Genomic DNA, 22,449 nt, shown 5'->3' with positions numbered 1-22,449 from the left:
TTTCTTTCATAATTTCCCTGTAGATAGAGCTCTTCTATGAGTGACTGTTTCACTAAAGCAGGGAAATACACGGTGTTATCCAGAAAATCATATCAGTTTACTTCAAGTCAGTCCTCTTCTGGGCAAACACATCTTTAACTTCATTTGTATTATATAGTATTTTAAATTATGAATTGTTTTGTCTTCTCAGGTCAGTTTCTTCTAGCCACGTGGGTTTGTTCTCTATTTATTCCTTCCTTCTTCCCTCTCTTCCTTCTTCTCTCCTGTACTCCCTTTTTTATTAGTGAATTGGAAAGACGATTTCCTTATATATGCTAAACTATGCAATAGCAAAACCCCAAAATATAACTAACATTTTATGAAGAAGACAATAACGAAAAAAATTATAGTGGAAAAATCTTAGGAAACTGGAAGGAATTTGGGGGTCTTTCTGTCTCGAAGTAGATTTGGAATGTGCATTTCAGGCTCTCTTTTATAATGCAGGGTTGCTAGTTGAGCCTTTATTTTGTTTCCAGAAAAACAATCAGCTTACATATTTTTTTTAAACAAGGTTTTCTTCACCTTTGGAAATTAGTAATGATTAAAAAGAATATTATACAGTTAAGTGATGTCTAATTTTTTTCCTCATGAGTTCACCGTACTTCAGGTTATAGCCCTGATCTGTTTAATCCTCCAACAATCCTGAGAGGGAGCAAAGGGGCAGATGTTCTTTCCTCATTTCACAGATGAGAAAACTGAGGTTCAAAGATTCAAAGTGAGGTTAAGTGCTTCTGCCAAGGTCATTCTCTGAGGTGAAGCTGGAGCCAGGAATAGCACCTCATCCTCTCGTTTTCTCTCATGTGATTCTCCATCCGCTGACCCACTCTGACTATAAAAACGCACTGTACCAGGCCTCACACAGTCCCTGAAACGTCCTTTTAGTAGGACACTATGGTAGTGACAAGATTGAACAGATACAAAGAATGCTTTAAAAAAGGACCTGTCTTTTTTGTTGACTCCATCCCATAAAATTCCACAGCCACACTGCATGAGAAACATGAGACATCCATTAAGATCATGTTCCCATTAGTTCCCCAAAACTAGCTAGAACTAGATTTTGCAGAAATTGAAGACACATCTTGTGGCCTGACTGCTGAAAATGAGTGTCTCGGGAGTCAGAGAGGCATTGCTGCTCAACGAAGTCAAGAATGCCCTTTGCTAATTGTTTCTCCTCCATTTCTGAGGGAATTTAAATTCATGATCGGCACCATATATTATACTTCAATACTGTTCATCATCCATCTTGTACGTATTTGCAGGAAAGAATGTTGCCCAAGTCATTATATCCCGCCATGATTCACAGTCGTATGACCTTAGGTGGCAGCTCAGCAGGAGCTTACCGGTGCCTTAAGTCATCCCTGTTGTGGACATACAAGAGCATGACCTCTGACTTCCCAAGCTGTCTCTTCATGAAATGAAAATGGAACTGAGAGTTTAGGGGAACGTTTTGAAAGTGTCTGGCTCTTGTAGTCATCTAATGAGGTCCTCATTTCTAGCTGCTAAGCATGCCCTTTAATTGGTGGTCACTCGAAAATCAATGATAATATAACTGTCCAACTCTTTGGAGCTATTTTTCTCTCTGCTTTCTATCCTGCAAGTACACGATAAAAAGCAACCACCCATTCAGCCATTATCTTGTGTCACTTACTATTCAGAGATCAGTCTTCCTTTATGTGCTCCTTCAGGAAAAACCTGGATTGTACTTTTCACTTGCCTTTCAGGCAGAGAGTAGAGTCCTTGGCACAGATTAAGTCCTCAAAAATGTTAGATGGGTGGATGGGTGGGCAGTGGATTGCAGCACATGAGCAACTACAGTAGCATTGTGATACATGACAAGGAAATGACCTCAGTTGGGGAAATAAATGCCTAGCACATATGCCACCACTTTCCCCTTCCATCTTCATTACAGTCCTTACTAATCTATTATGACATTTTTCCCCATTGGGTCTAGACATGACCTCAGGATCCTTGTAGAATATAAACAGTCCTGTGCAATGTAAACCTTGTATAATGTAAACAATGCTTTACTGTTTGATTTGAGTTGGGACACAAGAAGAATCCTATTTTCCGTCCATAACATAGACGTTGGGAATAATAACTAATGCTCATGTAAACATATAGATTCATAGGATAGAAAAAATAATTTTTAAGAAATGACCTAGTACAGACTCAGGGGGAAAATATATGTTAACTTGATTATAGAAATTTGGTTCAGCCACTCAGCTTCAACCTTCAAAAATCATGTCACTTTTTATTTTAAATCAACATATGAATCCAAGGTATAGCAAAATAAACCATTAACCTTGCAGAACAGGGCACTTCTAGATACGATCTCGTTAGGACCTGATCCTCCATGGTTGTATCTACACAGAGGGGTAATGCCAGTCCCCTACTGGGAAGTTGAATTGGAGGAAGAGATAGACATAGAGGTACTATGGATAATTCTAGACTGACATGGTCATCAAGAAGTCCTATGAAAAATAATTTCTGGTGAGTATAGAGTAAATCAGCAATGAGAAATGGAGAGGATTGGAATTAAGTAGACTCATCACTAGTCCGTGGTTATTACCAGTGTACCAGTTTAGCAATGAATTACTCAAGGTAATTGATGCTAGGTAGTATAACAAACACTCCTGAAAGCCAAGTGTCTTAACTTAATATGTTTATTTCTCTTGTCAGAGACCCGTGTGAATTAGGTGGTTCATTCTTAGCAGATTGCTTTCAAGTAGTGAATCAGGAACCCATGCCCCCTCCACCTTGAGGTGTTGTCTTAAATGCATGACTACCTAAACTACAGCAGAAGGGAACATGGGCAATCATGCATAATATCTCCTGACCAGGCCTGAAAGTGGTAGACCCATACCCTTTCAACAAGAATGCAAAAACTTGACCTCTGCCTGGCTCCAAGGGAGGTTAGAAAAGGTTTTGTTCTGTGTGTCCAGGAAGAGGAGAATGAAATGCATCTCACTGTCTCATCCATAGCTGAAGGCAGGTAATCTGTGACAGAGAGCAATGTTTGCAGATGGTGATACATGAAGATTGAGGAAGATTGATTTCTCAGTCATTGAGGAGTACTGTTCCATCTAACTGAGTTCGGAATGGTAATAAAGTCATCCGCTGAAAACTTACCAATCTAATTTGTGTGCAAGATATTATGAATTATAGTCTTACCATTAATTTAGCAGACCCACAAATATTTACATCTACCAAGCACCATGCTGGCAACTGCAGCTTACCAGTACTTCTTTCCTGGGCCCTGGATAATTTCCAGTAGTTGGTATCAGGATCTAAGCTATCCACTTGATGTGACACTAGTCCCCTTGTAGCCCTCTCACAGGAGCCTTTAACCATTCGTGGCCAAAAACAAAGGAAATGGGCAAGAGTTACTGCTCTGCTTATCAGAAAGTGTCTCCTAAAGTCTTGTCTCCTAAATCATTTTTCTGGCCCCTTTATAGTAATTCTTTCTTTATTCACATTTCTTGGCCTACTGAACACTATAATCAAATCCTCCCTCAATTTTCTTTTTCCTGAAGTATATAAAACTACATTTTCTTCAGCCTTTTTTTAAAAAAATGATAATTATCTTGTTTATTTGTATTTGGAAAATCTAATGAGATCACATATTTAAAAATCACATACTATCAAAAGATAGAGAGTAGTAGTAATTCCTTCTGGAATATTTTTCCCCCTCATCCAACCAATGTTAGGTCCCTTACCCCCGTTCTTAGCAACTTTTATTAATTTCTTATGTGTCTATCAGAAGTTTTTTGTGGCAAAGGTACATGTGTATGTTTCAGAGGTTACTGTTGTCATGAATTCACAGAAGCCAGAGCCTGGAAAGCATTAAGTGGTCCTGAGCACCCCATTTCCAATGAGAGAGCGTAGCAGTGCTCAAACGGCTGGGTGTCCTATAATTCAACTGAATTCTGGCACTATCTACCTGTAGATAGCATCAGATCTCACATGTTAAGGGCTCAGTCCAGCAGGAATGCACACACACACTTCAGGTGCCAGTCACCAAGTATATGTTGTCACCTGTGCTTCTGACCCTTGTACCACAGATCAGAGGTTCCAACGACCCCCTTCTTAGCTTTAATTAATTTGCCCAAGTGACTCATAGAACTCACAGAAATATTCTATTAACTAGATTAACCGGTGTATTATAAAATGATAAAACTCAGCAACAGCCAGATAGGAAACATGTATAGGACGAGGTATGGGGAGAAATCATGGAGCCCACTCTCCCCAAATCTCCATGTGCTCACCAACTGGGAAGCTCCCTGAACCCTGTCCTTGGGGGTTTATGGAGGCTTCAGTACACAGGCGTGACTGAATAACTCATTGGCCATGGGCAATTGAGCTCAGTCTTGAGTGGCTCTTCCCTGCCCTGAGGGCAAGGGGGTAGGACTGAAAGGTCCAACCTCTAATCACAAGGTTGACTCCACAGGCTGCCCGCTCCCATCCTTAGGTGCTTTCTAAAGATCACCTTGTTAACATAACAAAAGACACCATTATCATCTCATCACTTAGGAAATACCAAGCGTTTTAGAAACTCTGTGGCAGAAACTGGGACAGAGACCAAAAATATAATTCTTATTACTCCTAAAGCACAGTTATCTAGGTAAATGTTTGTATCACCCCAAACAGGCAGTAGTCACCAGGGAAAATAAGTTAATTGCCAGTCTTTTCTATTAATTTTTAAAAATCAGATTTAAGAAGAGAATTTTTTTAATGGCCAGTGAAAATGTCTCTTAGTTCAGCTCTTGCCCTTTTCTACTTATTATTTATTTTTTCAATTTTTAGTTTAGTTTTGAAAAGTGTCTTTAAGTTATTTTAAGGTTAGAACCGAACCTTCCAGGGTTAAAAAAATATTGCATCTCTTGAAAGAGATTATTTTAGACTTAGTGAAATGGATTTGATGCTAGAAAACATGTGACATCATACATTTGACCTTTTTGAAATGATTTACATTATATCAGCTACACAAAGTCCAGCAACTGTAACCAAAAAAAAGAAAAAAAACCCCTACTAATTAAGGCAACTTTGCAGATTGATGGCGTTAGATTATCAATTAAGATCTCAGTTTTAAACCAGATTTTTCCTCTAAATAGTGATCCAAAGAACACTAGTTTTAGGGTCAGTCTAATTAGTCAGACAGCTTCCTAATTGTTTAGCGCCTTCACTTGAAGTTTGTTAAATATTTTGAATATCACCTATGCTCCCATGGGACATTAGTGAATGTGAAGTTAACAAAAAAGAAAAAAAAATGTAAGAAAAAGGATTTTGTAGTAAAATAAACTTGAGAAATCCTGGGTTCAGTAAATTTAAACATGTTTCGTGACTGCAGGACTTTTGAGATGTGGAATGAGCTATAATGTGCTCTGTGAATTTCACTGTTAAGTAGAGTTTGGTCTGAAGTGTTTTTAAACTTTATTTGGCTCTACAACCCTTTGTCAATGGAACATTTTAAAGGCCTCTTTGTTTCTAGCAACTTTGGAAAATGCTGTTCTGGTCTCAGTTAAGCCCTTGAAATCTTAGCATTTGGAAGGAGATCCACACACAAGCTCATCCAATTTCTGGTACAGAAATCTACCATGTATCCATGCTATAGGCTCACTCAGCTGTGGATGAGTATTTTGATAACAAAATGCTCACTTCCCATAAATCAGCTGATTCTATAGTCGGAATGCTGGTCTGTTAGGAGGTTTTAACCTTTTAAGTGCCTTTTACTATTAGAAAATTTTAAGTTTTAAAATTTTGTCTATTGGACCTAGATCTGATCTCTGGATTAAGATAAGTCCTACTCAAGTAAAAGAATCCTTATTTTTCAAGGATGATTTGTACATGAAAAAAAAAATCCATATACTTAAAATCATCTGTAGTGACTGAAGAGTAATTGAAAATACATTTGAAAATAATTTTCATTTGAAATTTATGTCAAAATATGTTATTATATAAACGAATCCAGTATATTTTCTCTTATAGCCAGTAAAATTTAGGTTAAATTTTAATTAAGCACAAGTGCCACAATTAAAAAAAAAGAATTACATTTTGTTTTGAGTGATTATTTCAGCAAAACTGGTTTATGGGACAGTAAACTGTCCTTCACTGCATGTTCAATGTTAGCAGCTCAAACAGGCTAATTCTGGTAAAAATTCAACAGTTTTCCAAGGCCTTCTCTTAATTATTTGATACTCAATTGTTTTTTCTTTTACTTCTATTGTATCTCTTTTTTAAATTGTTAACTACACATCCTCATTTATCAATGGCTTTGTATGTTTAACCCAGCAGATCTCTGGTATTATTGACAATGGCTTCATGATATTATATCTTTAAAATTCAGAATTTCACTTTAAAGTTGAATTTTATTTCTATTATACGGTATTATGTTTATGTTATGAATCCATCAGTGAGTAATTTGCTGAAACAGGATGATCAGTTTGCTGACTTAGAAGGGCTGGAATCTATAGACACCTTAAAATTAGGATGTAGATAACGAATAGTTGGATGACAAGAAACCCTGTTATATGAAAACAGGGATAATGAGTGTTCCAAATCTTATCTTTTCTGTTCTTACTTTTCTCCAAAGGTTAGCTCTAGAGTCCTTAATTCTCCATTCAGTATTAAATTATTGACTATTTTGCCACAACTACTGAGTCTGCGCTCTAGAGCCTGCGAGTCACAGCTACTGAAGCCTGTGTGCCACAACTACTGAACTCCATGCACCTAGAGCCCGTGCTCTGCAACAAGAGAAGCCACCAAAATGAGAAGCCTGCACACCGCATAGAAGAGTAGCCCCCGCTCACCGCAACTACAGAAAGCCCGCGTGTAGCAATGAAGACCCAACACAGCCAAAAATAAAATAAATACATTTATTTTTTTAAAAGTGGATGTATTTTAAAAAACCCCAAAAGGTCCTACTGTATAGCACAGGGAACTATATTCAATATCCTGTAATAAACCGTAATGGAAAAGAATATGAAAAAGAATGTATATAAATGTATAAATGAGTCACTTTTCTGTGCAGCAGTAATTAACAGAACACTGTAATTCTATACGTCAATAAAAAATAAAATTTAAAAAAACTGCCATAAAAAATCACAACAGAAGGGGGACTTCCCTAGTGGTCCGGTGGTTAAGACTTCGCCTTCCAATGGAGGGGGTGAGGGTTCGATCTCTGGTTGGGGAGCTAAGATCCCACGTGCCTTGTGACCAAAAAACCAAAACATAAAACAGAAGCAATACTGTAACAAATTCCATAAAGACTTTAAAAATAGTCGACATCAAAAAAAATCTTTAAAAAAATCACATAAATCAGAAACAAATGAAACATAATAAAGTCCATACATTAAAAAAAAAGAGCATGGGTTCTGGTCACATCCCAGCTTCCCACTTACTTACAGCTGTGTAATTCTGGGCAACTCACATAATGTCTCCTCAGACTCCTCATCTATAAATGGGGATGGTAATAGTTCCCTACCTCATAGTGTTGCTGTAATCCATAAACACGGTTAAGTGCCTTGGTAAATTGTTTGATGCTCTCTGGTTATTGTGAATTAAAATATGTCAATGGCTTCTGGCCATACGATTTATAATAGTTTGACAGTTAACCAAATGGTAAAACTATTCCATTTATTATTCCCATCTCTTTTTACCCCTTACCCTGTTTTGTTGTTTATGTTTTCTCCCACCACAGAGTGTTAGTTCCAGGAGAGCAAAAGCTTTATTTTGTTCACTGCTGAAAGCAATAGCACCCAGAAAAGTACTGTACATATGAAGCCCTCAGTAAACACTAGCTGAATGAATGGTGCAAACTGTCACAAGGAAAAATACACCAAAACTTTCATTATAATAAAAAAGTATAGATAAATCTTTCTCTAATGGCTTCCAGTCAAGTATTTTTAAACACCATATGCTATAATAAAAACATAAATAATTTATTAAAATTTGAAGGCAAAAACATAATTTTAAAAGATTTTAAAAGATTTAGACCTATGTTAGGCGTGATGGAATATGGATGCTTTCTGGAAATTCACAATCAGATCCAAGAGTATCACTTTCAGAATGTTCTAGTAGACTGAGTTTACTTTTAGTTGTCTTTGAAGAAACAGTCACTATTGTACTCTCTTTCTTAACAGAAATGTGTTTTTTCGAAGACTCACTTCTAATTGGTTCATTAAGCAAAGAATTATTTTGCCCAATTCCTTTGCTTTTCTGCTTTACAGGTGAGTCAGAGCAGGAATGCAGGTCCTTCCCAGGTTGTTTCTTAGCAGAGTAGTTTTTGGTATATTATGCTCTGGTCATTTTCTCTGAAGAAGACCTGCTATTTCTAGGTAATTCCTCTTCTTTTCTTTGACTTCCAGTTCCAGAAATGACGTCTGCTGAAGGAGAACATGTTCTAGCAATGAAATCTTCAAAAGACTCCTGCCGCTGCTCTGTGACTGCGACCCCCAGCTTGTCTTTGGAAGTTTCTAAGGCCTCCTGAGTAGAGACTGGAACATGGAAGGAGTCGACAGGCAAAGGAATCCCAGCATCACCTGTAATTTTCTGAAACTGGAGGGAAAGACAAAAGACAAGGCAAAAATTCAGTGATGAACAAAGCCAACCATTAAAAAGTAGAGTTCAAAACTTCAGTGTTACTCTGTGATCTTATTATTAACACAGTCAATTGATTATTCAGAAGATTTCAGAGCCAGTTTTTCTCTAATTATATCCTGCCAAGTGATTCTCAGCTTAACCTAGCTATATCCAAGGCTATGTCCGCTACATTTTCAGACTTTGGTGACTGGGGTAGTTATTACCCATTTCCTTCCCCTCACTAAAAATAAAACCCTACTCTGTAAGAAAATTAATTTCTTTGCTATCCTCCAGGCACATGTAAACAGTATATAATATAGTTTGTGACCAGACTGTCAGTTCCCAAGACCAGTCAGTTCCTAAGACCAGTCTGAGATTGGCTGAGCTGGGCGAAGGGGGCTCCAAGTGAGGCTGGAGGAAAAGCTGACAGGTTTCCCCTCCCATTCCCATGACCAGGTGAGTCACTGTAATATCTTACGTATCAGCTATGTCAAGATTACTTATTTTAAAAATTATATCAGTACGTGTACCTCCATTAGTGTTCCTTCATTGTTAAGCTGACTGCATACAAATAGAAACCTAGATAAAATATGAATAGAACAGACATTTATACAACTTAAAATTTGGGATATTTTCTGTAATGTTTTCTTGCTTCATTAAGGAGAGTTTGCTTTAACTCATACACTTTCTAAAGAACTTCCAGTTTTCTTATGTACAACAATACAGTATCATGAAACGGGCCCACATTTACTAATCTCAGATTTGGAGAGGACTCCAGAGTCTTCTAGCTCCCGAGCACGTGAACTATTAGAGACTGACCATTATTATTTTCTCTCTGACTTGGTCATTTCCTTTTTGCTAATCACTCTTAGAATCCTTAAGTGCTGTCCTCTCCACTTACTTGGAGATTTTGCGTTGGTCCTGGGGCACTCTGCTTTGACTCTGATTTTTCTTCTTCAAGTGCCTTCTTTTCCTCTTTAGGTGGACTACTAACAGTAGAATTCATCTGGGGACGACCTAGTAAATGAAAATCTGACTGATCTATACCAGCCATTGTGGCCAGCTGCCCAAGCCTGGACCAGAGGAGGAGAGGAGAAAAGATAAAGGTTATTATAATCACAGAAGAGCAGTTTAGATTTCCCCAGACCTACAATCATGAAATACTTCTAAAATCTTAAAAGCCAACATCCTACTCCATACTACAAGCCTCTCTCTCCCCCAAATTCTCAGCCCTTTCCAGATTCATCCTCTAGGAGACATCCCACTGTCTCACTAGCAGCTTCAACATGTACCGTGCACCCCGTCCACTGCCAGTCACACCTCCATTCCCACACTTCTTTACCACCTTTCCTCCAGTTTCCAAGAATGTGTTTGTTCCTTCCTTCCCAACACCAACTCATTCACTGACAAAACACCACTCCATCAACTATCAATCTCCACTTCCCTCTTTCAGCAAAATTGCTCACGGTTGAGAACCACTGACCTATATCTTCCCTGCAGATTAATAATAATTTTTATGTCTAAGACAAAAATAACTTTAATTCAAACTTATCAAACAAGCAAAGTAAATGAAAGATAGGAAAATTCTTATCCATTCCCGAATATTTTCAATGAAAACTGCTTTCAATTTAGTCTTTACAAAAAACTGTACCTACTAATTACTCTGTCTACAGGTTACTCTTTTATAATGGGCTCCCCACTCTACCAAAGCAGGCTCCCCTATTTGCATTTCTTAAAAAATTTAATTCCTCCTTTTAAAACGTCAACTATATTACCTATAATTACACTAAATTTGGCTAAATATGGCCACATAAGTGATGAAAATTGCTCCAGTTCCTCAGCAAACTACCATTATAGTCGCAAAGGGAAGAACGCCATGAAGAGAAATGAACTAACCCAGCATCTTTAAGGAGATCCAAGAAAGCATGGAACTTCTGAAAAGAATTCTCAATGCTGCCCAAAACACCTTCATCATCCAGGATCATGCTTGTGGACATGAAGGGCTTCAGACAAAGAGAAAGTTACATTTCTTAACTGGGCATTTTCATGTTCTAGCTATAAAAGAAGACGGAAAATGTCTGACGTGATTTTTTTCTCATTGTCATCAAAAGTAGTCTTGCCTAGTTTCAAGGAACAAAACTAAAACACTCAAAATGTAATTAATCTGTAATTAACCTAACTCTCCACCAGTAAAGACAGAGACCATTATCACATAATAACCAAAACCCCCAGGCACCCAACAAAGTTTCCTATATAACGCTTAGGTGGTATATAAGTAAACCAAAGTTATCGTTTTATTAATGATCTTTCACGAAAGATCACATTTTTAACTGGTTCAATTCATAATGGAGCCTCATTCCACATCAGAAAATTACCTGCTTTAAGTTTCCCTTAAATTAGAAAGTGAATTATAGAATCTGATCTGAACAAAACATATTACAACTCTGCTGAATGTTAAGAATTAACTTTAGTGAACAAAATATCTAATGCTTACGTTTAAAAGTCCTAAATCATACCCAACCCAATTTATTAAATGTACGATCACCAATGTTTTCTTTGGCTCCTTCAAAATATTCACTCCCGTGCACTCTTCCCCTTCCGCTCATCACCTATGCACTTAAAACCCCCTATAAGGTCAACTCCAGTATTTCTCAGAAAGGCTGTTATGTTCATGATGCCCCTTTTGCCTTATATAAGCAGGTGCTCACCATTTATTGAATGAGTGTCCGCCAATCCAGTGGATATGCACTTTGAAAAATTCCTCCCTACGCTCAACCTCTGATAAAGTATATTTAGAACTTTTTAGATTATGCCCTGCTTTCATGCACATTACCTAATGTAATTCTTATAGTATATATTTTTATCTTTCATTGCATTCTTAGAAGTTTTCCAATATCTTAAATTTATTTAAATGATTCACTTTCCTAATTCATTGCCAGGAGAGTCTCATCATGTCTTTTATGCTACTGTATATATAGTATATGCACAAGAAGTGCTTTCTTGAATCAAAGAATCATGAACAGATCATAAGCTAATGTCATAAAGCGCATGTGGGCGCGCACACATACACACACACACACATACACAAACACACACACACACACACAAAACGAGATTTTCATATTTTTAAAAACATGCTTTCTGGAATATAGATCATATGATCACTAAATACCAGTAAATGCAAAAGTCCATATGATACAACCAATTTGCAACATATTACAGTTTTAAAGTTTACAAACTATGTGTATATGGATTAAAATCAAATCGAAATAAAACCAAAACTCCCAAAAGTATAAGCAATTGTTTACTTCATTGACTCATTTATCAGCCTTAAGTCTTATTACTCTTTCCTCCTTTAACTGCTTTAGGCACTCCTCCAGTTTTTCCTAAACAAACAGAGTAAATGTTATAACTAATTCGTAGTATAATATCCAAAAGCCTTTCCAGCTATAGGACTCATCAGGATTTAGGGGCAGAGCCAGAAGTGAACTCAGATTTTAGTCTGCTACTGGTAATATCGTACCATGCTAGTGAAATGAGTTATCAAAATCTATCAAATTAGCATAGTAAAGATTTATTTAAATTCCACTTTTTCCAACATAAATTTGTGGCAGCCCACCATAAAAGGCATATACGTATAACATAGCAAGTCAGAAATAGTTAAGAAGAAAGAAAAGTTCTATTTTTATTTGTGGGTCTCTTTATAGTAGGAACTCCTATTAATGAACATGCTTAACACACCTGAATTGCATAATTGCAGATTCAAAAGCATTTTTTTTTAAAAGTAACCACTTCATTTTATTTTTTTTATTGCGGTACACGGGCCTCTCACTGTTGTGGCCTCTCCCATTGCGGAGCACAGGCTCCGGACGCGCAGGCTCAGCAGCCATGGCTGACGGGCCCAGCCACTCCGCGGCAAGTGGGATCTTCCCCGGATCGGGCATGAACCCGTGTCCCCTGCATCGGCAGGCAGGTGGACTCTCAACCACTGCACCACCAGGGAAGCTCCAAAAGTAATCACTTTTAAAGCAATTTACAGTCAAGCACTGTTCCTGGAGTTCCCTGGGCATTAAATCTAATCATCAAAACCCTAAGAGGGGGCTTCCCTGATGGCGCAGTGGTTAAGAATCTGCCTGGCAGTGCAGGGGACATGGGTTCGAGCCCTGGTCCAGAGAGATCCCACGTGCCTCGGAGCAACTAAGCCCGTGCGCCATGACTACTGAACCTACGCTCTAGAGCCCCCGAGTCAAAACCACTGAGCCCGCGTGCCACAACTACTGAAGCCTGCGCGCCTAGAGCCCGTGCTCTGCAACAAGAGAAACCACCGCAATGAGACGCCCGCACACCACTACAAAGAGTAGCCCCCGCTCGACGCAAGTAGAGAAAGTCCGAGAGCAGTATCAAACACCCAGCGCAGCCAAAAACAGATAAATAAAATAAATTTATTTAAAAAACAAACCGTACGAGGAAAGAACAATCACTAACTCCATGTTATTTTACAGATGAGGGAAACAGAGGCAGAGAAGTAGAGTAAGTAGAGCAGCACAGCCAAGGTCACACCACTAAGTAGCAGAGCCACACTGTGGACTCAGGAAGCTGGGTGCCATTCCTGCTCACGGAGGTGGTAGTCTTCCCATTCACCAAGGTCACTGAAATAAAATGAACACTGATAAACTCCCTTAGGAGTTTCAGGAACTAAGACACTTCGGTCCGTGAAGTGGGGACACTGCTTGCAATAGGCAGAATTCTAACAGAGCCCCTAAGACTCCTACTTACTGAAGTACACAAACCTTCCACTTATCCAATCAAACTCTAAATCTAGGTGCTGCAGTGAAGGGATTTTGCAGATGGAATTAAGGTTCAAAATCAGTTGTTTTTTTAAGATGGGGAGATTATTGTAGGTGGATGTGACCTACTCAGGCACCCCATGAAAAGGACCTGAACTCTTCCTGAATTGAAGTACAAAAGGGACAAGAGGGAGACTCTCCATTGCTGGCTCTGAAGAAGTCCAATGGTGTGGCAGGGAAGGCAAGTGAGAGGCCTCTAGGAGCTGAGACTGTCCCCCGAATGACAGCCAGCAAGGAAATGGGGACCTCTGTCCTGCAACTGCAGAATCTGAATTATGCCAACAAGCCGAAGAATCTCGGAGCCATTCTTTCCCAGAGCCTCTGGATGCTAACACAGCCAGACTGACATCTTGATTTCAGCTCTGTGACCCACACAAACTATGGTGAACATCCAACGTTTGGGGCTCAATGTCTTACACTTAAATTTCACGTGCTTTAATACTCTCAGGAGGGAACTCACATGTTCCCGTGTGGATCTGAGCAGGAAACCCAGTCATGCTGTGCCTGGACTTCTGACCTGCAGAACTGTGAGCTAGTCAAATAGGTATTGTTTTCAGTCAGTAAGAGTGTAGTAAAAGAATCAATATCCTACTCAACCTCCAGGTTCGTGAACAAAATAAATGACTGTCATTGTTTTAGGCCACTGTTTCGGGGTGGTTTCTTATGCAGCGATAAACAATCAGAATTCCTATACTTATGAAAACAGTACGGTATATTTATACCTTTTAACTGCTTTGAACAATCACTTAAAGAATGAGGAACTCTATTATATGCCATCATTGGGAGAGGAACTGGTATCACTTTCTGGAGAGTAACTCTTGGTACCTAACAATAATCCTACATCAGGGGTTTACCCTAAGGAAATCAAAGATGTGGGCAAAGATTTATCTACCAACATGATGTCATAAGATTGTTTATAACCAAACCCTAGAAGAAAGCTAAGAGCCTCCAAATTGGGACTGGTTTAAAGAAAAACAGCTCACCGTCTGAAGGAATGCGCCATGAAGCCACTAAGAAAAGAATGACAAGAGGTCTCAACCAGAGTTAATGAATGGGCTTCAGGAGTTCTACATTCATAATATATCTGTGCGTTTTTCCTGGGAGATGATGCAAAAGCTTAATCAAATTGTCTGATGTAGAAGAGTATTTAGTGACATGGCAAAATATTTTTGATACTTTTTTAAGACAAAAGAGCAGATTAGGTGTGTGTACATGCAGAGGTGGCTTCTATTTCCTTCAAGAAGCTGTTCATTGTTTACAAACATTTGCTCAATGAACATAATTTTTATATTCAGAACATGTTTAAAAAACTGAGAGTCTAAGAACTTCAAATTCTTTAATGTTCCATTACTAAAGCCAGTCAAGTTTTCAATGGGGAAAAAGGAAAAAAAAAGCAAAATTCCTCTAATTTTAATACGATGGTTTAATCAATCTTCTAATTGTGTTAGAAGTGTTAAGTTTTTGTGAGAAAGTGTATCCTCCTCCTACAAAGTATTCATAATTCATGTCCCTTACATGGAAATATGGACCCAAAAAAGTTAGAAAGTAAAATTGCTTGATATTCTATTACTTAAGTAAGACTAATGATAAGGCTTTGGAATAATTTTCCTTCCTGTCATCTGCTCTCCTTCCTCCCTTCTGTACACTGGCTAGGGTGATTTTTCTGGGACAAAGCTTCCATCATATTGGATATCAAATTTTATGTTCAACTTTTCTCCATTTAACATTGAAATCAATCATTTCTCATATAATCAGGGGATTCATAACCGTGATTTTTTTTTGTGGGCTACAAAATATTCCACTGAGTGGGTTTACTGGTTAACCATTTTACACATTTAAATTCTTACCAACTTTTCAATATTATCAGACAATAACCGTTTTTATGCATGAAAGCTTTTTTCCATATTGAGAATAACGTTCTTACAATAAATCCATAAAAATGAGTTTGAGATCAAAGCAAATGAACATTTTTAAGGCTCTGAGGTACCTGTCTCCAAACTTCTTTCCAAAAGATTTCTGAGATTTTACACTGCCATCAGCGATGTATCACTTGGTATATAACCTCTACTATAACTGTTGGCTTACTTCCTCACTTAGAGTGCAAGTTATTTGAAGATAGGGGTGTATTTTATTAAGTGTTTACCCCCAGCACCTGTGCCTAGCACAGCGTAGACGGTCAATAAATAATTGCTTAATAAGGAAAATCCCTGCCAATACAAGATGTATGTGTGTGAAAGACAGACTGTGTGTTTTTCTCTAACTGGATAGATGAAAACGTGTCATCTTCTTTAATGTGCAATTTTTTTGCTTATAATTAGTAATTAAATTTCTCTTTTAGATTATATTGTAAAAATTCAGATTCTCTGAGGCAAATGGGCCTGGCACTACCCATTAGCTATATAACCTTGGACAAGTTCTATAACTCTAGGCCTCAACTTCCTCATCTATAAAATGGAGATAAGCTCCCATATCACAGAGCTCTTGTGAGGATTACATGAGTTAAAACACATATAAAATTAGAAGAGTGCTTGGTACACAGAATATGTTCAATTAATGCTGAATGAATGAACATGCGAATGCAAACAGTAATGAAGGGCTTAAAATGAAATGGTCTCATCCCACTCCCACATCCAGCACTCAAGAAGCGACCGATTCTTTACGCAGGTTTTTAATTGTAAAATACGATATGTGTACTGAGAAGTGCACAGAACAAAACTGTCAACGTGACAAATAAAAAGAGAATACTCACATAAACACTACTCGAATCTGAAAGTATTGATACTTGTCAGCATCTCAAACCCCCCCCCCCCATATCCTTTTCTCATCACAAGCTCCTTCCCTCTTCCAGGTTAAACACCATCCTCACTTCTTGACAATCATTTCCTTTAACCTGCATGCATCCCTAACAAAAGAGTTTCGTTTTGTCAACACCTAACTTTATGTAGAGGATCATAGTATATGAAGTCTTTTCTATCTTATTTCTTTCTCTCAACGTTGGTTTAAAAAATTCATCCACATTGCTGCCTGTAGCTCTAGTTCATTCAATTTTATTGCTGGATAGTGTTCCCACTGTACGAATACACAAAATTTATTTAATTTTTGACTCTTAATGGACATTTGGTTTGTTTTCAGTTTGTGCTAATGCAAATCATGGACAGGAATCCTGCTGTACCAGTTATTCTGGTGCATTTACACAGGGCGGGGGTGAGGGCTGCTGGCTCACAGGCTATTTATATACCTTCAGTTGATGGAGAGTGCTAAATGCTTTCCAAAGTAGTTGTGTCGATTTATACTCCAGTATAAACAGGGTAGAAGATTCTCATAGTACTTCAGGTCTACAATACCTGAAACTACCAGACTTTCTTTATGTATTTGTCAATCTGATTGGCATGTAGTTTCCTTGGTTTTGACTCACTTTTCTCTTATTAATGAAGTCATACACTTTTCTGTGTTTACTGGCTGTTTGGATTTCCTTTTTCATGAGGTTTACATCAATAGTTATTTTTTATTTATTTTTTTATTACTATTTATTTATTTTTGGCTGTGTTGGGTTTTCGTTGCTGCGTGCAGTCTTTCTCTAGTTGCGGCGAGCGGGGGCTACTCTTCATTGCGGTGGCTTCTCTTGTTACGGAGCACAGGATCTAGGCACGCGGGCTTCAGTAGTTGTGACACGTGGGCTCAGTAGTTGTGGTTCGCAGGCTCTAGAGCGTGGACTCCGTAGTTGTGGCGCACGGGCTTCGCTGCTCCGCAGCATGTGGGATCTTCCCGGACCAGGGCTCGAACCCGTGTCCCCTGCCTTGGCAGGCAGATTCTTAACCACTGCGCCACCAGGGAGGTCCAACTATTGTTATTTTGAACTCTTCTCCATTTCCAAGTAATACTCTTACATGACTATTTTCTCACTAAATTGGAGGCATTATCTGTTCACTTTCTAACTTACTACTAAGTAAGGGTTTAGTTCCTTTACACTCTTTCCTATGTCCACACTGCTCTGTAAAGTTATGTCATCATGAGTTATTCCACTGCTCATGATCTCTTTGACTTGTAGTGATATACTTAAAAACCTACATTGTTGATCAACTATAAACTCTCTCAATGTCACGCTTTGTAAAATGAGGACATTCATACCATCTTCCCTTTTTTCTACCTCCTGTCTACCTTCCAAACCTAGCTTTTATGTTGTCAAAGTTGAAATTTATACTCTGTTCTATGTGCAGTTAAGTCTTCTGTTATTCGAGAGTCAGTAAGGAGTAAGGTTTAAGAGAACAGGCAGAGAGCCTCAACTCAAAGCCTCAATCCAACCTTAAAATAGGTACAGCCTGGGCAAGTTCCTTCCCTGTCTTAGTTACCTGTTCTCAAAAGTGGGAATGGGGCATCCCTGGTGGCACAGTGGTTCGGAGTCCGTCTGCCGATGCAGGGGACACGGGTTCGTGCCCCGGTCTGGGAGGATCCCACATGCCGCGGAGCAGCTGAGCCCGTGAGCCATGGCCGCTGGGCCGGCGCATCCAGAGCCTGTGCTCCGCAACGGGAGAAGCCATAACAGTGAGAGGCCCGTGTACCGCAAAAAAAAAAAAAAAAAAAAGTGGGAATGATATTAGCACCAACCTCATAAGGCTATTCAGAGGATTAAATGAGTTAATATATGCAAAAACACTTAGAGCCTAATATATACTAAGTACATACTAGTACACAATACATTTCAGTACATACCAACTTAATACTAATACATACTAAGTACAGTTTACTTTAGTTATTAGTGATTACATGCAAGTTGACGATAAAAGCTGCAAACCAAGACAGTATTGCCATTATTACAATTACATTAATATTGCCCACTGCAGATGTACTGTGTCTCTGTGTACAGACTACACCTTGTTCCATACTGTGCCAGTGTCACTGCCCTTGTGCAGGGTGACCACATACCCCAAGCCGCCTTGGGCTGTTCCAGTTTATACCTGTTGTCCTGATGTTACAGCATTAGAGTGCCTCCTTACACTATTGAAGTGTAAGGAGTTTGGACAAGTTCTGGTTTGGACAACAAATTAGACAGGTGGTCATTACCCCTGTGTGTCACTGAAAAGGGGGACATCTATAGTGTCAAGTTTAAGTGGATTCTTCTCTTCCTCACCAATAGTATGTTAAAAATCAATGATAGTTTAGTTTGCTTCATGTTTATGTCCATATAGCCTTTCGTCCTCTGGAGTTCAAGTTCCTTCTCCTCTTCCTCTCCCTCCTCCCTTCCAACAGTGCCTAATACCAAGTAAGTACAATATGCCTCAAGGTGTTTCTCAGCTCTCAATCACACAATCAATAGAAGCCTCTCCACCCTAGACTAGCTGCAATCTGCACCGAATCCCCTACTACCTTCCTTCTTGGTTTATTGCCTCATTTTGCTGGATTATTTCTATAAATAGCTTAAGGTGTAGCACAGGAGGTCAAATTTTCAAATTTCTTTGTGTACAAAGTATCTTCTTCAGCCTCCACTTATGACTGATAGTTTGGCTGGATACAAACCCCCAGGGTGAAAATTATGTGCCTGAAAAACTTTGGAGGTATCTTTCTAATGCCTTCCAGGATCCATGGTGCTGATGACAAGTATGATAAGGTCAGATTTTAACTCTTTTTTTTAGGTGGCCAGTATTTTTCTCTCTGGAATGGATGTATCCTCTCAGTATTTTATTCTATTTTAATTTATTTTTTCAGTATTTTAAAGTTTCACAATGAAGGGTGCCTAGGTATGAGTCTATTCTTGCTCATCTTGCGTAACTGTTTTCAATCTGAGGCCTGATGTCTACTTTCAGCTGTGGGGAATTTTGTTGCCCTTTGACAGCTTCCTTCCATTTTTGTTCTGGGTCTGGAGTTTCTAATAGTAACATGTTGGATCTCCCAGATGCAGCCTCTCTAACATATTTCTATCACATTTTCCATTGTGTCTTTCTTTTTTATATACTGAGAAAATTTTTAAATTCCTACTGAATTTATTTCAGCAACCATATTTTCATTTCCAAGAGACCTCTCTTGCTTTCTGACCATTCTCTTTTTAATTAACACCCTAATCTTATTTTATAGCTTTTTTATAGCTCTTTTTAAACCTCTCTCAGGATACTAATTAGGGTTTTTTCTTAAATTATTTTGTTCCCTAAATTGTCCCTGGTCCTACTAGGATACGTTTTCACTCTTTTTCCCCCTCTCACGTTGGAAGCTTTACTCAACTATCACGCAAATGAGTTATTTTCTATTTAAGAATGAGTGCAGAAAGCTCCCTGAAGTCAACGATTGATTGGTTTCTTATGCAGGAAAAAGCGGGGAGTAACTGTAATAGGATCTCCCCCAAACACAATTTTCTAGGGTGTAAAAACTCACACTAGCTGCCCTAGTTCTTGCCAGTTTCACTGGTTTCAAAATGAAATCATCTCATTTCAGGAGTGTGAGGGCGGGGCTGGGAGTCCACTCCTCCAAACACAACCCTTCAATGAGCTCCCCTATTTCAGTCACACTTTTAACTAACTCCACCCTCTCTCCTACATGCGCATCTGAGCATGGGCCTACTTCTGCAGGTGGGGTCAGAATCCTCCTCAGTTGCAGGTGGTCGCTGTGCATATTCTAGGTGATGCTTTCCCTCTGTTCTACTGCTTCAGTTTCACACTCTTCCACTTGTCTTCCGTCTTTCAAAACTATGTTGAAACCTCTTGATTCTTGTGGGCTTATATACTTAAACCCTTTGATACCATCATTGTAGTGTCTTGTGAAAATGGAGAAGAGCTAAAAGGGTTCTCAGTGCCTTCTGAATCTGCTATTCTGTGGTCCAGTGTTTAAACTTCTTGGTCTTCCCCAGTGTCTATCATTGCTTTTAGAAATACAATCTCCTGGTCTATTCGTGAAGGAAATGAATACATCACATCTAAAATGACAAGGAAGGCGGGTTAGATGCTCTAGGGTCTTGTCGTACTCTGCCATTTACTAATAAACCACTACGTGCTACAAATTGTAGGTGCTCATTTATAAAACGAAAGGGGGTAACCCTACACGAACTATAGATTTCTCCTACTCTAACATTTCATAATTTTCTAAGTTCTTTTCTTAAAATTTCTCTATATTATCATTAATTTTAATTAAAAAAATAAAAATCTAGCTTTCTCTTTTGAAAATCAAAGAGTAATTCCCATAGTCCTACAATAATGGAATAATTAGTTCTGAAACCTGTCAAGTTTCATGTTTCATATGAAAAGAAAATCACATTAAATACTTTTTAAAAATTAAACATGAACTTTGTAGCACAAAGACAAGGTTCCCCCCAAATGGTGTTCCTTTATTTACTAGAAATGTTCAGCTCTGCATTAAAGTTGAAAAAAAAGAAATATATTATTTTTGAGGTACAAAAATTTCTTATGAAAATCAATTTTTCTTTTCTGTCCATACAAACAAAAGTATGGAATGACATTAGAGGTCAGGTTTAGTTGGTAATAGAATGTAGCTTCTTGATATTTTTTATTTTAGGAAAGGAGAATATCAACATCAAAACTTTTTTTTTACTTTTATTTAAAATGAGGCCATATTTTCCTCTTATAAAAACAGAGTTCAGCTAGACCTGTCAATTTTCTCATCTGTAAAACAAGAACACTGAATCAGCTGACTATATTCATTCAGAACTCAATTTCTTTATCGTATGATCACTAAGGTTCTCCCTAAATCTAATATACTAAGGTTCTAAGGAAAGGAAAATATATTACTAACGACATGTTTTGATTTTTATTTCTTAGAGTTCAAATGTCCACCATTCACCTTGGTCTAAGCTTAAGGAACCATTCAAGGGGATACAATGCAGATGGGAGGGGAAAACAGAACCCTCACACAAGCTGTGCCGTGTTGCAATCAGGCTTCCATTTGAAAAATAACCTTGTCTATAGCTTTAAAGTGATAACTTTGTACCTGCAGTGCTTCTTGTTTCAAACGGATTTTCTCTGGCTCTTCCTGAACACTTTCTGAGGAATCATTGACCTCTTCGATTTCTGAGGAGGAAGGACTCTCTACTGTCACAGTCACAGGAAATTCTGATGGACCTGAGTGTCTGAAGAAGAAGATAGGAAATCACAGAGTTGTTACACTAAAGTGCAAAGAAAGAAGACAAGATTGTAAAAAAAGATAAAACAAGCCAGATCCAAATATCCAAATATTAGAGGACATTTAACAAAAGTGATCTGAGGTATCATTATTTATAAATGTCTCTCACTGCTCCTTAGTCTAAAACAGGCAATGACTAAGTAAAATTACAGGAACTTATTTTTGCTATGTTACTGCACAGACCTCTGTTGTACATGGTTAGGATTAGTAATGGGAATTGCCCATATTATTTTATTAAGTTTCTTTCACAGAAGCCAAGTGAAGAGCCAAGGTAAACATTTTTTTCTCAGATCAACTTTATACTGCAAATGAAAAATTTATTCTTCACCATCAGACACAAACAGTCTGGAAGAAAATGTAGTTTTTCAGAGGAAAATACATCAGTAAAGGGACTGATGAATAATCAGAAAGTCAACATATCTAAGCTGGGAATAACAGACATTAGAATTTTAAAAAAGAAATCACATACACATACACAACTAAAACTAACCCATCAAAAATTTCATCTTCTCACCACACTTAAGCCAAAACTAGGGTAACAGTAATACAATTCTCCCATCAAGATTCACTGCCACTGCAATGTTGTTCAATAGGACAGTTCCAAACATTTAAAACCTGACCTGGCCACAACCCCATAAAAGTCTACAGATCATAAAGAAGTGTGCTGGGATTATATAACCACGCAGAAGACAAGTCACTAGGACATCATTTTGACAACAAGTAGCAAACCCTGCAGCACAGGAAAACCGTAACAGGAGAACGAGGTGCACACCTCTCTCTCTGGGCGTGCAAGGGCAGGACTGACACCCAAGATGCTCTTCTCTCAACCTCAGCAGTGGTGCCTTTCACAGAGCAACTATGCAGT

At 38.3% G+C, this 22,449-nt stretch overlaps 1 pseudogene across 1 annotated transcript in view; it reads right to left on the bottom strand.

Annotated features, from left to right (window-relative positions):
• The window catches only part of LOC309831826 (centrosomal protein of 78 kDa-like), a 72,808-nt pseudogene that overhangs the window by 34,477 nt on the left and 15,882 nt on the right, over positions 1–22,449 (bottom strand). The window contains exons 9-14 of the transcript in view: positions 21,393–21,523; positions 11,925–12,002; positions 10,513–10,671; positions 9,518–9,689; positions 9,147–9,195; positions 8,202–8,592 (exon numbers count right to left, since the gene is read on the bottom strand). The product of the transcript in view is annotated as a centrosomal protein of 78 kDa-like (transcript). The remainder of the gene's footprint in view (positions 1–8,201; positions 8,593–9,146; positions 9,196–9,517; positions 9,690–10,512; positions 10,672–11,924; positions 12,003–21,392; positions 21,524–22,449) is intronic.

Source organism: Grampus griseus (assembly GCF_964374135.1).
Source record: "Grampus griseus genome assembly, chromosome: 13".
In the NCBI taxonomy this organism is placed as follows: Eukaryota; Metazoa; Chordata; class Mammalia; order Artiodactyla; family Delphinidae; genus Grampus; species Grampus griseus.
This window is presented reverse-complemented; position numbering and strand designations above follow the sequence as displayed.